The sequence below is a fragment of the Osmerus eperlanus genome, chromosome 17 (assembly GCF_963692335.1).
Source record: "Osmerus eperlanus chromosome 17, fOsmEpe2.1, whole genome shotgun sequence".
NCBI classification, from domain to species: Eukaryota; Metazoa; Chordata; class Actinopteri; order Osmeriformes; family Osmeridae; genus Osmerus; species Osmerus eperlanus.
In genome coordinates, this window is record NC_085034.1 from 13724963 (window position 1) to 13737599 (window position 12637).

General features: G+C 40.9%; 1 protein-coding gene and 1 long non-coding RNA gene across 4 annotated transcripts in view; one reads left to right on the forward strand and one right to left on the reverse strand.

Annotated features, from left to right (window-relative positions):
* Positions 1 to 12637, forward strand: part of sult4a1 (sulfotransferase family 4A, member 1) — a 191850-nt gene that overhangs the window by 12647 nt on the left and 166566 nt on the right. The gene's annotated exons all lie outside the window — the stretch shown is intronic.
* Positions 4935 to 6169, reverse strand: LOC134037583 (uncharacterized). Its single transcript, XR_009932544.1, has 3 exons — positions 6013 to 6169; positions 5123 to 5173; positions 4935 to 5012 (listed from the first exon to the last, which is right to left on the reverse strand). It is a non-coding gene; the product is annotated as an uncharacterized LOC134037583 (long non-coding RNA).

Below are 12637 nucleotides of genomic sequence, written 5' to 3' on the forward strand. Positions count from 1 at the left end.
TTTAGACTTAAGCCTCAAGCCGTTCCACTAACGTTCCGTTCCACTAACAGGCAACGCTAATTCAAGCTAGACCTCAATAAGCTTAGACTGTGCAGCCCAGATCAGGCGATCGTCGAAAAGAGGAGTTATGTTGCAAAAAGTATAGCGTAAAGCAGCAGAGGGGTGTTGTTTCATCAGCGTAAATTTATTTTTTGAGTTTTTTTGGAGTTGTCCCCAAAAAGGGCAATGTTGCCGCAATTAACATGGCAAGGGAGACAACTTGTCAAACCATTACGACCATTAAAATGCGTAAATTGTAGACCTACCAAATCTACTTAACATATATATGTGCATTTAGGCCTACTGATAATTAGCGTAATTTGATGAGCTGTCTGAAACCGTTCTGACAGTAGGCTAGCCTGTGGCCGATATTCTCAACAGGAGATTGAGAATAATAGCCCAAAAAAGAACGTGGCAGCAATTGAAAATGGTAGGATAAAATGCAAAACACTGAAGAAGGCCATGGTTAATTGCACTTGATGTGGGCTAATAATGTTTTTGTCTTCACATCTTGAACAAAATCAAAAATTACTTCAAAATAACTTTGCCACACATTTATTAACTGATAGGCTAAATGCTGAGCTTTAAGATAAAAGGGAAAGATAACCATGACTTAAATGGGGATTCACTGAAATGACTAGTATTGCACAGATCCAGCGCTGACTTTTTAGATCAGAAGGTGACCCAAACTGCACACTTTGTTTGGCAGAACAGTCATTTAAAATTTCTCAGCATGACTATCATTATTATATTACCAGTATTTCCAATTAACATAGTCTGCCTCCAGAGATCCAGAGGGGGCTTGGACAGTGACAGACTGTGGCTGTGCCAAGTGTTGTCACAGCCTCACTTTGGGAAAGCATGCCCTAGTGGGAACATTAGGGGAGACTGTTGGGCACAGAATCTAATCGTCTTCTTTGGAAAGGGCAACATTTGGGACACTGTCATGTAGGGGCAGCATAAAGGGCACTTCATAACAGCACCTTTTTCCATTGGAAGTAAGGGCACGGGAACAGTCAAATACAGACCATTGTAAGGGCACCTTATAGGGTACTGCATCACATTTTCTCTACTATAAAGGAACTCATAAAGCCATGTTTTTACACTTATAGAGGGCACACTGTCTTTTATTGCATGGGGCATCCTGTGCACTCAAGCATATTTCACAATGTGAATGGCAGACAGTAGGGCACTTGGTCTAATTTTTGCCACTCTAGAGGGCATTTTAGAAACACTTTCAACCATGGGGGCACCAGGCAGTCACCCCCTGAGTCTTCCAATGGGCCTGGATACACCCATGGGGACAGTATATTGCAGCTATAATATTGGGGAAGCCAGAGGAGAGGTAATATAGAGGCTTGTCAACGTATAGGCTACTTTAAACAATGAAAATCCTTTATACAATTGAATACAAAGTCTCCTTGATACTTTGTGTTTCAAGATTACCTGAAAAACTGATGATAATATTCAGGTACTGCTTTGGAGCAAGGTATATCCTTCATATTTCCTGGCATAGTTGCCCGTTCAAGAATGTCCCACATGCAAAGACAGACAGATGCAGACAGACTGAACAGTGTCAAGGCTTGGCTACTGTGGGTTTGTTTCCTTGTGTGTGATTCCAGCAGACTACATAGTCTAGGCCTACCTACATAGACTGCAGTCTACTACCCTCCTTTCTACTATTATAGTCTACTCTCCTTTCTATTACTTTCAACAAAGGATGGTAGGCTGCTCTTATGTGTTCATTGCCATCCTTAAGAGTTGCTAAAGTGTTATTTCATATATATATATATATATATATATATATATATATGTGTTTTTTTTTTTAAGAATAACAATTACATTTATCTAGATAAACTATGCTGGGCCTGCTGAACCTATACTTCTTCCACAGATACTGGTCAGGGAAGCATTACTTCTGTCTCTGAAGACCCTTGGGTCTGGTGGGATAAACGCTCTTTGTATAATCTGAGCACCTTCATCCACCACAGGGTTGTCAAAGAACGGATACGCCATAATTGATTGTAACTTGTCTAGACGCTCTGCTTAGTTTCTAAGTCCTTATTTTATGTCAATTAACCAATGGCTTTTGAAAACAGTTAAAGTGACATTATTTCTTAACTTCTTTATTTAAATTAATATATTTTTTGGAGATGAAGTAAACATGTAGCTAAATCTAATGTCTGCATTTACGTTTCCGAACACGGACTAAAGTGGTTTGCGCGCAGGAATTTACTCGACGGAACTGTCTGTTGAGATTCTGTTTCAGCCTGTTGCAAATTATGTGTTGCAAATTATTTGCAACACATTTTAGTTTAGCTTGACTTTTAGCCTGACACGGATCAGGCTAGTTCCGTAGTATAAGTTACCTTGGTTACGTAGCTAGAACTAAAATAAGCCACCTTAATGGAACGGAACTCTCGCTACAGTAAGTGAGACTTGGCGAAATAAGTCTCGCTTTCCCTTCATCGACGTTGATGGAACACCCCCCTGTTGCTATGACAGCAAGTCCAGGATGAGCTTCGAAAAACCGAACAATCCAAGATAATGACAAATCGTCAACAATCAAATCCAGCTAACTGAGTTAGCGATGTACGGAGAACGGGCCCCAGGGGGGTATTCGTCGTAGCTCGCTAAGCGGTTTAGCGAGCTAATTTTCAGGCAAAGATAAAAAACGCCCCTCTTTTTGGTTCGTGGAAGCAACTTTCGATAAATCACCATAGTAACATATCAATTAGCACTAACCTGCTCCAGAGCAGGCTAACGTAAGTGTAGCTGGATAAGCTTGCCACACCCCCGGAAAATAACATGGCAGCTCCCTTTTTGAGAGACCCAGTTGACCAAGGAGCTATATTTTAGTTCGATTAGCTTTCCATACCAATAGAGTTCTTCGCGATTGCCAAGATCCTTTATTTCACACGGATGAGTTCTTGTTTGAGCGATATCGATTCAGCCGACAAGGACTCATTTATTTGCAAGACCTTCTCGGGCCGTACATTGCAAATATCACACGCCGCAGCAAGCTTTATGAGCTTATGCTGCTGTATGTGAATATGTAACGCTATGTTTTAGGAAATGTCTTGTCTTAGCTGTTGTGCCTGTGCTTTTTATATGTTTCACTGTGGGAGAGTGGGAAACGTCATATCGATTCCTTTTTATGTCTTGACATGTGAAGAAATTGACAATAAAGCTAGCCTACTTGAAACTTTAACTGTGCTTCAGACTGCATAGCCTTTAGGTTTTTTTGCGTCAGATATAGGCTACATTTTTATACAGTATAGGCGATGCAGAAAACATTGGCAAAGCCGCAGATGCGTTGCTGTAAGAAAAGTGTACTTTTTACACTTAACCAGCTGATGAATCAATTCATCATATTCCCTGGCCATGTCCCAGTCAATGAAATCAAAGAGGGATTTACACATAGGCCTACATACACATATATAGTACATGATATAAGCGCAGTAGCCTACATATATCCTCATAAGTGTCTATGAATTCATATCAATTAGATACTCTTGGCCTTGTTTTTATCTAGCCTACTTATTCTGAAAGAGTTGAGATCATTATTTTCGCTAGCAAGATCTCATTCGATTTCCATTAAGCCTATACCAGCAGGCACAATTAAAGAAATGTGATCTGATTAATTGGGGTAATGAGGCACTTAAGATGAGCCTATACATTTCCCCAAAACTTTCGCATTTAGCTTATCGGCAATTTTTTCCCAAGCTGCTTGTCTTGCTCTGGCAGCGGTGGCGGTGTTTGACTTAGCCATGATAATATGCTTATTGTCTAGAGACTCATTATAATAGTTTGCTCGGATGGCGAGAATAGCCTATCACCGCTCTCTCTTTGGTCTTTTCCGCCATCATCCCAGCTAACACAGTTACGTTGCCCTTACGTTGCCGCAACGTCACTCGATGACCAAACATACGTTGCCGCAACGTCTTTGGCAACGTTGCGGGACCGTGCATCTGTGGGACGCCAGAATGTAACCGCAACGTAATCTTGTGACGTTGCCAGTCCGTAACCGCGACGTCGTGGCAACGTTATTTTCCGACGTTGCCAGTCTGTAACCGCGACCTCCGAGCAAAGTCATTTTCCGACGTTGCCAGTAAAATCTTCTGCCAGTCCCCGCTACAGGTCCTGTCTGTTGGCCCTGACAATGAAGCACAAAATAAGTTAGTGTTCTATCAACATAATTGCACGTGTAAAAAGGCGCTATACAAGTCATAAAAAAATCACATCTAAAATAATATACATCATCAAAAAAAGATGTGATTCTAGATTTTTGTCACATAGCCATGTGAAAGGTTGGATATGGAAGCTGCAATCATGATTCATTCACCTGGCTTGTTTTGAATGGGCTGCCGGGGTGTGTTTGAGTGTCTCCTCTATGAGGAGCTCCACAGCTTTCTCTCCCAGTCCCGTCTTCCACTTCATCACAGCGTCTGGAATTAGAAGTCACGAACTTATTGTCAGCACCAATGTGAACGTTGAACGCTGCGTATAAGCCATAGTTCATGGCATCTCCAAACACTTACCACTCTCTTTCGCAACTCCAGCACCTTAAGGCACTTCTCAAGGTCTTGGAGTTCAGCCTGTGTTTGGGCCACCTGTAGGTCCATCACTGGCACCTCTTCAGTGTGTCTGCCCTGTAGTCGCCTGAATAGGAGAGCCTCTCGCTGGTTCTCCTCCAATGTCTCCATCTTCCGGAGCATAACCTGTAATGTGTCTGTCATTAAAGACAAGTAAAACAAGTTTACAAGAGTTAGCATGATTGGCATACACTGTGGTTCTTCTAGATTAGCTGTAACAATGATGTAAATAAAAAATGTTACCTTGAATGGTTGTATACAAAGCATATATTTTTTTGAGTGTCTTATATTTGCACTTGCCTGGCTGCCAGCTGTTTTTCTGGGCCCCCAATTGGTTCACCTCCACCAGACCAGAGTTGACATCTAGGGGTATGGAATCTGGTGATACAAAAGTTTTAAGACATGCTTTTACTTCAAAACATAGCCTTTAGGTTGCCATGGCTCATACAATTATTGTCACTGTTTTAAACGGTCATTCATTACTTTACCATCATTTCCCAGGGACACAGTGCTAGGCCGTGTGACGGTGGTAGGATAATCTGTACAGAAATGAAAATGGAATGTAGTTTATGTACATAGTTATAGCATTGATATTAAAGGAGTAGCATTGCACATATGTGATCGTTCGAAAGCAGGGCCCCACATCGTAGCGTCGCACATGTGTGATTCTGAACATTCCAACCGACTGTTTTCCGATAGACAAAAACTATATGACAAACGCTATAGTAAGGCTTCAAAATTTACAATTAGTAGGCTAACAAGTAACACTAGCAGGTGGTAGCATTGCTACGAGTATTATGCTAGGTTGCTAGGTAACGGAAGCTAATTAAAGCTACCTAGCTGCCGTTTTGGAAAAATAACTGGTGGAAGCGTCGGAAATATTTAGAACTCACGCATCTAAAGATTAAAACGAATAAACTTATCCAAAAACAGATGGCATGTACAAATTGGAAAAATTAGTGACATGATACTTTTATAGACGCCATTGCTGTGCATGCCATGGCCGACTGATTAAAACGTGATCAGCCACGCTAGCTCCACAGTCTTTGAAAATTCCGGGCTAAATAAACTATTTTGGGACAAGGTTTTTTAACAGTTCTGAACGTTTATTTTCACTGATTCTTTTGTGGGTGATTTGTGAGACGCTAAACTTTGATAACATGTAGGCCTATGCATTTTCAGTATTTCAACATAACTTTCTGGAGGGTTTAACCTCTACTGTACTGTAGCTAGCGAAATCCTAACGTAAACAATGTGAATCTGATAGCACATAAACAGGCTAAATGGCCTAAATTTAAAACATATACGTATTAGCATGCCCCATCCAATTTCTGAAAATATGTTTATATATTTAAACTATTTCTGTAAAGAAACTCACCTTTGAAGTAGCTAATTTCCAGTTGAAATCCAATGCGTACAAGACGGTGTTGAACCCCTGCAAAATCTCTTCTGAAACCCCAGTTTCAGCGATGCGTTGAAATGGGCATGCGCAAAGTTGTTGCTCAGGGGCAGACTGAGGGGCAGGTTTGCTAAGGAAGAATTGTAATATTCTGTGATGACTTGTCTTTGGAAATGAAACTCTTAAGAGTCGCTTACCTTTTGGTCACATTTAACAATTTTGTATCACAAAAATTATTGGAGCACAAATTTGCATTGTGTGTCATACAGCTTTGGTGTGCTATACAAATAATGTTTGCTTAATCATGTTACACATCACACATTGATTGCTTTTGTACATGTTTATAGTAAAGAATGAAAGACTAAATTATATTCCAAATTCAGTCTTTTATTTATTAAAGCTATGTTTCTGCATATGAGAAAATTGATGACCAATGACATGCTGGGGCTGAGCTGCACATGAATTACATGCATTGTCTACATTTATACGTGCTGGGTGCAACATTTAATATTGTGTGTGATTGAAATTCATGTAGACTATACATTGCAAAGGTGTCAGAACTGAGAGCAGTCCAGTGTGATCTCTCCATCTCTGGATAAACCACTATATTGCACTCGAGATCCGTTGTCCTGCGACCAAAGAGCGACTTAACCGCAACTTAACCCATGGTACCAAAATTAATGTATCCAGCCGACCAAGGTACAACGTCACGGCAACGTTGTCCACGGGTCTAAAAATAAGGTAACCAGCCAACCAAGGTACGACGTTGCGGCAACGTTGTCCATGGGACCAAAAAATAACATAACCAGCCGACCAAGTTACAACGTCGCGGCAACGTTGCCCACGGGTCTAAAAATAAATTAACCAGCCGACCAAGGTACGACGTTGCGGCAACGTTGTACATGGGACCAAAAAATAACGTAACCAGCCGACCAAGGTACAACGTCGCGGCAACGTTGCCCACGGGTCTAAAAATAACGTAACCAGCCGACCAAGGTACGACATCGCGGCAACGTTGTCCAGGGGACCAAAAAAATTACGTAACCAGCCGACCAAGGTACGACGTTGCGGCAATGTTGTCCACGGGTTTAAAAATAACGTAACCAGCCGACCAAGGTACGACGTCGTGGCAACGTTGTCCATGGGACCAACTGGCAACATTCCCTTTATAACGTTGCTACGACGTTGCCACAACGTTGCCAGAAGGTAACGTCGCGGGTTACCAACTGAGCACTTACTGGCAACGTTGCTGCGACGTCATGTGTTAGCTGGGATACCGTTAGAAAATCACGGTTTTGGTGAACGACCTTTCCTGCCTTTTGAGGTGGTTTGAACCGTGATTTTCTAACGGTATGATGGCGGAAAAGACCAAAGAGAGAGCGGTGATAGGCTATTCTCGCCATCCGAGCAAACTATTATAATGAGTACCTAAGAAGACAATAAGCATATTATCATGGCTAAGTCAAACATCGCCACCGCTGCCAGAGCAAGACAAGCAGCTTGGCAAAAAATTGCCGATAAGCTAAATGCGAAAGTTTTGGGGAAATGTATAGGCTCATCTTAAGTGCCTCATTACCCCAATCAATCAGATCACATTTCTTTAAATGTGCCTGCTGGTATAGGCTTAATGGAAATTAATAATCCAATGAGATCTTGCTAGCGAAAATAATTATCTCAACTCTTTCAGAATAAGTAGGCTAGATAAAAACAAGGCCAAAGAGTATCTAATTGATACGAATTCATAGACAATTATGAGGATATATGTAGGCTACTGCACTTATATCATGTACTATATATGTGTATATGCATGTAGGCCTATGTGTAAATCCCTCTTTGATTTCATTGACTGGGACATGGCCAGGGAATATGATTAATTGATTCATCAGCTGGTTAAGCGCCAAGTACACTTTTCTTACAGAAACGCATGCTACGGCTTTGCCAGTGTTTTCTGCATCGCCTATACTGTATAAAAATTTAGCCTATAGCCTACCTGACGCAAAAAACCTCAAGGCTATGCAGTCTGACACACAGTTAAAGTTTCAAGTAGGCTAGCTTTATTGTCAATTTCTTCACATGTCAAGACATAAAAAGGAATCGATATGACGTTTCCCACTCTCCCACAGTGAAATATAAAAAGCACAGGCACAACAGATAAGACAAGACATTTCGTAAAACATAGCGTTACATATTCACATACAGCTTAAACCTATAGGTGAAGCAAAGTGTTTCGAAAACAGATGCAGGAGAAATACTGGTGACGTAAATAGGCGGGGTTATAATTACTAAGAACGTGGTGACGGCAGAACCGGGAAGCAGAATTAGTTATGACCTGACCGACCAGAACTGAGATATTTGAAATATATCTGAGTTTGGTGGTAGTCAAATACCTAACCAAATGGAAAGATTTTTGCTAATTTCTGTGAGAATGCCATTGAAGTAAATATAACCTGTAAGTTCACAGCCTCATTGAGGAGGCTACAGAAAAGAATATACTCCGTCGCAGCGTCGAAAATAATGATGAGCCAGTCCGAGGGACTGAAGTGTATACATGGGGAACCAGGTCGAGACTGAAGCGCGATTGTTAAGGCCTAATTTTTATGTTGAAGTTAAAATAGTACTAATAGTTGATAGAATTGTAAATATCGAGGTTCTGTTGTGAATTTAACCATGGGTAATTGTTTAACATGTTGTAAGAGGGTAGAATTTTCCCTAGAAAGAAATCCGAAGGCTGACATGATTCCAGCGAATTTGCCAGTCCGCTGTCTGTTGAACCAAGTCTTTTACAAATTGCTAGGATAGCTGGGATTTGAGAGGAAAAAAATCCAGGCTGTGACTTTGTTAGCTAATAGCTAATGGCTAATGGTGAAAACGTGGAGGGAGTGCATTCTGCTCTGTCCTGAGTAGAGATGCGTATTGATAAGATTTGAACGATTCCGACTCCTTATCAATTCCTGCTTATCGATTCGATTCTTTATCGATTCTCTTATCGCTTCTCCCCTCTACAGCCAACTAGGTCTGTGCGTCCTGCACCCCCCCACACACACACACTCGTTCCAAACGAATTTCTCAAACTGGCTTTGACTGGCTCTGAAATGAGCTAATACCTACCACCTCTAGGCCTCTCAAGGCCTCTGTTTTCAAAACTAAATCTAGTCGGAGATAGAAACTTTCAGTTTCCTTGTGTTCAAGCTTCTATTACTCAACACCAGTAGGACTTATAGGGGTCCTAACAACAGGGGAAATAACTTCAGTGTCACCTTTCAAAAGAGACCATTTATGCATGTACTCCAAATGGTTCAACAACAGCTTTCAATGTACTTTGGGTATGTTGTTTAGGCGTTTTCAGGCACATTTAACAGGACTATTAAAAGGTTAAACAATTAAAATGCTAAGTTTAATAATGGATTAAAAATCAATATGCTCAGTTTAATAATGGGACACGTGAACGTTTGCTGAGAACACACGCCGCCCCGATAATGTGAAATGATCAATAAGATCAATACTAATGGGAGACGAATGCCGGAGCTAAAATGTATGCTTCAAACGACGGGACAGAAGATAACTAGATCGGCTACACACAATAAAGGCAAATTGCTTCACACAGTAACAAGTGGTTGTGATCACTTTTGAGCAGTTTAGCTCTACCTTAGATAGTTAGAGATGAAGCGCGAACGTTACCTGCACTGCTGCATGCATCGAACACATGACGTTCCGGTAACTTCATTCCATGCTGTGTGTTCAAATGCTTCTTCATATGAAATAGACTTTTTACACGCGTTACAAGTGGCGTTGTTGTCATTTTGTCGAGTGAAATACAACCAAACTTTAGAACGCTTCTTCCTAGTTGCCATGTTTGCTGCAGTCTGTCTGAATAAACTATAAAAGTTTGTGCATGCGCAACGGCACAGAGAATCGTTAACAGAATCGTTAAGGAATTTTGCTCATGATTCCAAGGAATCGATTCACTGGGAACCGGTTCTAAACAAGAACCGGTTCTCGATACCCATCCCTAGTCCTGAGACAAAGGAGAGTCCAGGAAGTTGAATTTGCAACTGTGGCAACGACATTTGTAGCTAACAAACTTACAGACAGACTCAACAGCGATGGCGGCGGGTACAGGCTAGTAAAGGAATTGCAGCTTGACATTTGAGATCCAGGATGAGTAACCACATGACGCATGCGCAGACGGAAATTGAGAAATTGACAAAGACGCAAATTTAGAGAAATAGATGAATTTGGAGCGAATTTTACATATTAATTTGGTTACTTTTGAAATATGTTAAGTGATGAGTATTTTGATACATTCGCTAAAAAGATTTTTGGTTGTTTGAGTACATTTTATATGAGTTATAGAACATCCGAGGAGAGATGGAGAAAGGTGGGGGCTAAAATAGAGTCCCGTTACGTTGAGATCTTACAAAGGTGATCCCAGAGGGTATGGTTCTACTTAATTATGTGAGTATTATTGCTGAAAGATGAGTCCGTTTAGATGAATTCGAAGTTTGGTGGTTAACAAATGCTTGATCAACATTTGTTCTAAATCCTAGTCAAACAGGGAGGTTTTTAAGCTTTTCTGACCAGAACTTGTATTTATAGCGGAAAATCTGTGATGTGTGATGGTATTCAATAAAAATGCAGACATTGAACCCCTGGTTCATAAATTGGTTCCAATTGGATTGAAAAAGTTATACTTTAGCAAAATTAAGTGAATAGAAGGTAAACGCCAACCAGCTGTGTTGGTCAAAGAAAAACAGAGAAAAAAGGTTTTTCCCAGAGCGCTTTGCTGTTTGTCTTGAGTTCCAACACGCGCTGAGAGGCTGTTTGTTTGATTCGAGTTTGAAATGCGCGCTGATAGATATTGTTTATTTGAGTTGATTCATTGAGTAAAAACTAAAGGCCGATATATGCTTCAGCGTTTTTCGAAAAACGGACACATGGGAACGCCCTCGTCTCCGTGGAACGCCCTCTACGAGTTCTTCGTCAGCCCTCGGAGAGCCCCGAAGAGCTCGACGTGCACCTCCTAAATTTTCTAACTATCCGTCGTAATTTCAGAGAGCTACGGAGACCCCCTTGGCTGTGATTGGTCAGTATTAAGAACCGCTTGCGTCAGGGGCGGGGTTGCCGGGATAAACAGGACAAACAGAATCCTTTGACCGCCATTACTGTAAGTTTTTACAATTCATATTTCAGCTAAACAGTACATGTAAATCAGCATCTGAATTAAAATTTGACGAGAAATGGGCAGTGTAGTGTGCGTATTTTATTGATGAAACGGTTAATTTGTAAATTTGCTCCGACTTCTCGATAGCCTAGGTAAATAAACACTCCACGACGACTTACAAAAAAACGTTGCGCCACCTACTCTTCTGGCGGTGAATTGTTTTCAGCACCCACAGCCTACGGAGAACCATAAACAAAGTCTATCCGTGCATATCCGTGCACCCGCCCATCCGTAAACGGAGACGCAGAAGCATATTTCGGCCTTTAGAGTAATTGAGAAATGAGAAGTGTTACATTAGATAATATACAAACTACAAAATATTCAAGTTAAATATTTTCATTTTGGGTTAATTTGGTCCGCAAATTTCGAATTGAGAAAGTTGACCATACGCATGCTGAGGGCTGGCGAATAATATAGGAATATTCAAAGGAGTATTCTGTATTACATGCTTTAATAAGAGTTTTGAGAAGTTAAAGAATAAGGTTTTGTGTTTTACGGGCTTATGTTACTCTTGTTAAATTGTGAATTTAAAGGTTTAGAGAGAGAAAGGGAGAATTTATATTTTCTTGTCTAAAGGGCATTGTTTGATTGATGTGATTGCGAGTCGTAGCGTAATTGGGTGTGCTCACGCCTTCGGCGAGCACAACCATTGTTCTCTCACATATATATTTATTGGGTGTGCTTTGCCTTCGGCAAGGGCACAACCTTTGTTCTCTCACATATATCTTCTTATTATTATTATCCCACCCCTAAGGATCAGTCAATATTTGGACTACATAGAAAACGGCGGTGTCAAAATGTTCGTCTTGGTCTCGATTGCGTTGCTTCTATTGGGATTTACGTTCCGTTGCACGGTTTAGGCTGAACTTAAGTTTTTGTGGCGAAAATGAAGCTAACGGTGGCTAACTTGCTAGCCACAGTCAATGACGCTACTTACGTCACTAACGTCACAAAAACTCGCGTGACTACCTCTAGCAGAACATTAGTTTAGCTGCTTGTTAACTTCAGGGAGATAGCTAAGCTAACTGCTTTACTGAAAGGCAGCTGCAGAAAAGCCACAAGCAAAGAGGCCTGGGTGATAACTATTTGCTAATTTTACTTTGTGATATGACACACAATTGTGATGTGTAATGTATATAAGCTGATATTATTAAGGAAGTACATCTACTTTCGGAAACAGTAGTCTACTATTTCACTGAAGCGTTAGCATTGACAAGCATTAGCATGACATTAGCCTCTGTTGCCCGGGCAACACATACTACAGGTCTAGTAGTAGCTAGCAAAAACATCTCCACAGCTGTTTAAGTCAAACGGCGACAGAACATGTTCGGCACTACCCTTACTTAAATCAAAAGTCTTTCAATAGGTGAAACTATCTGACTA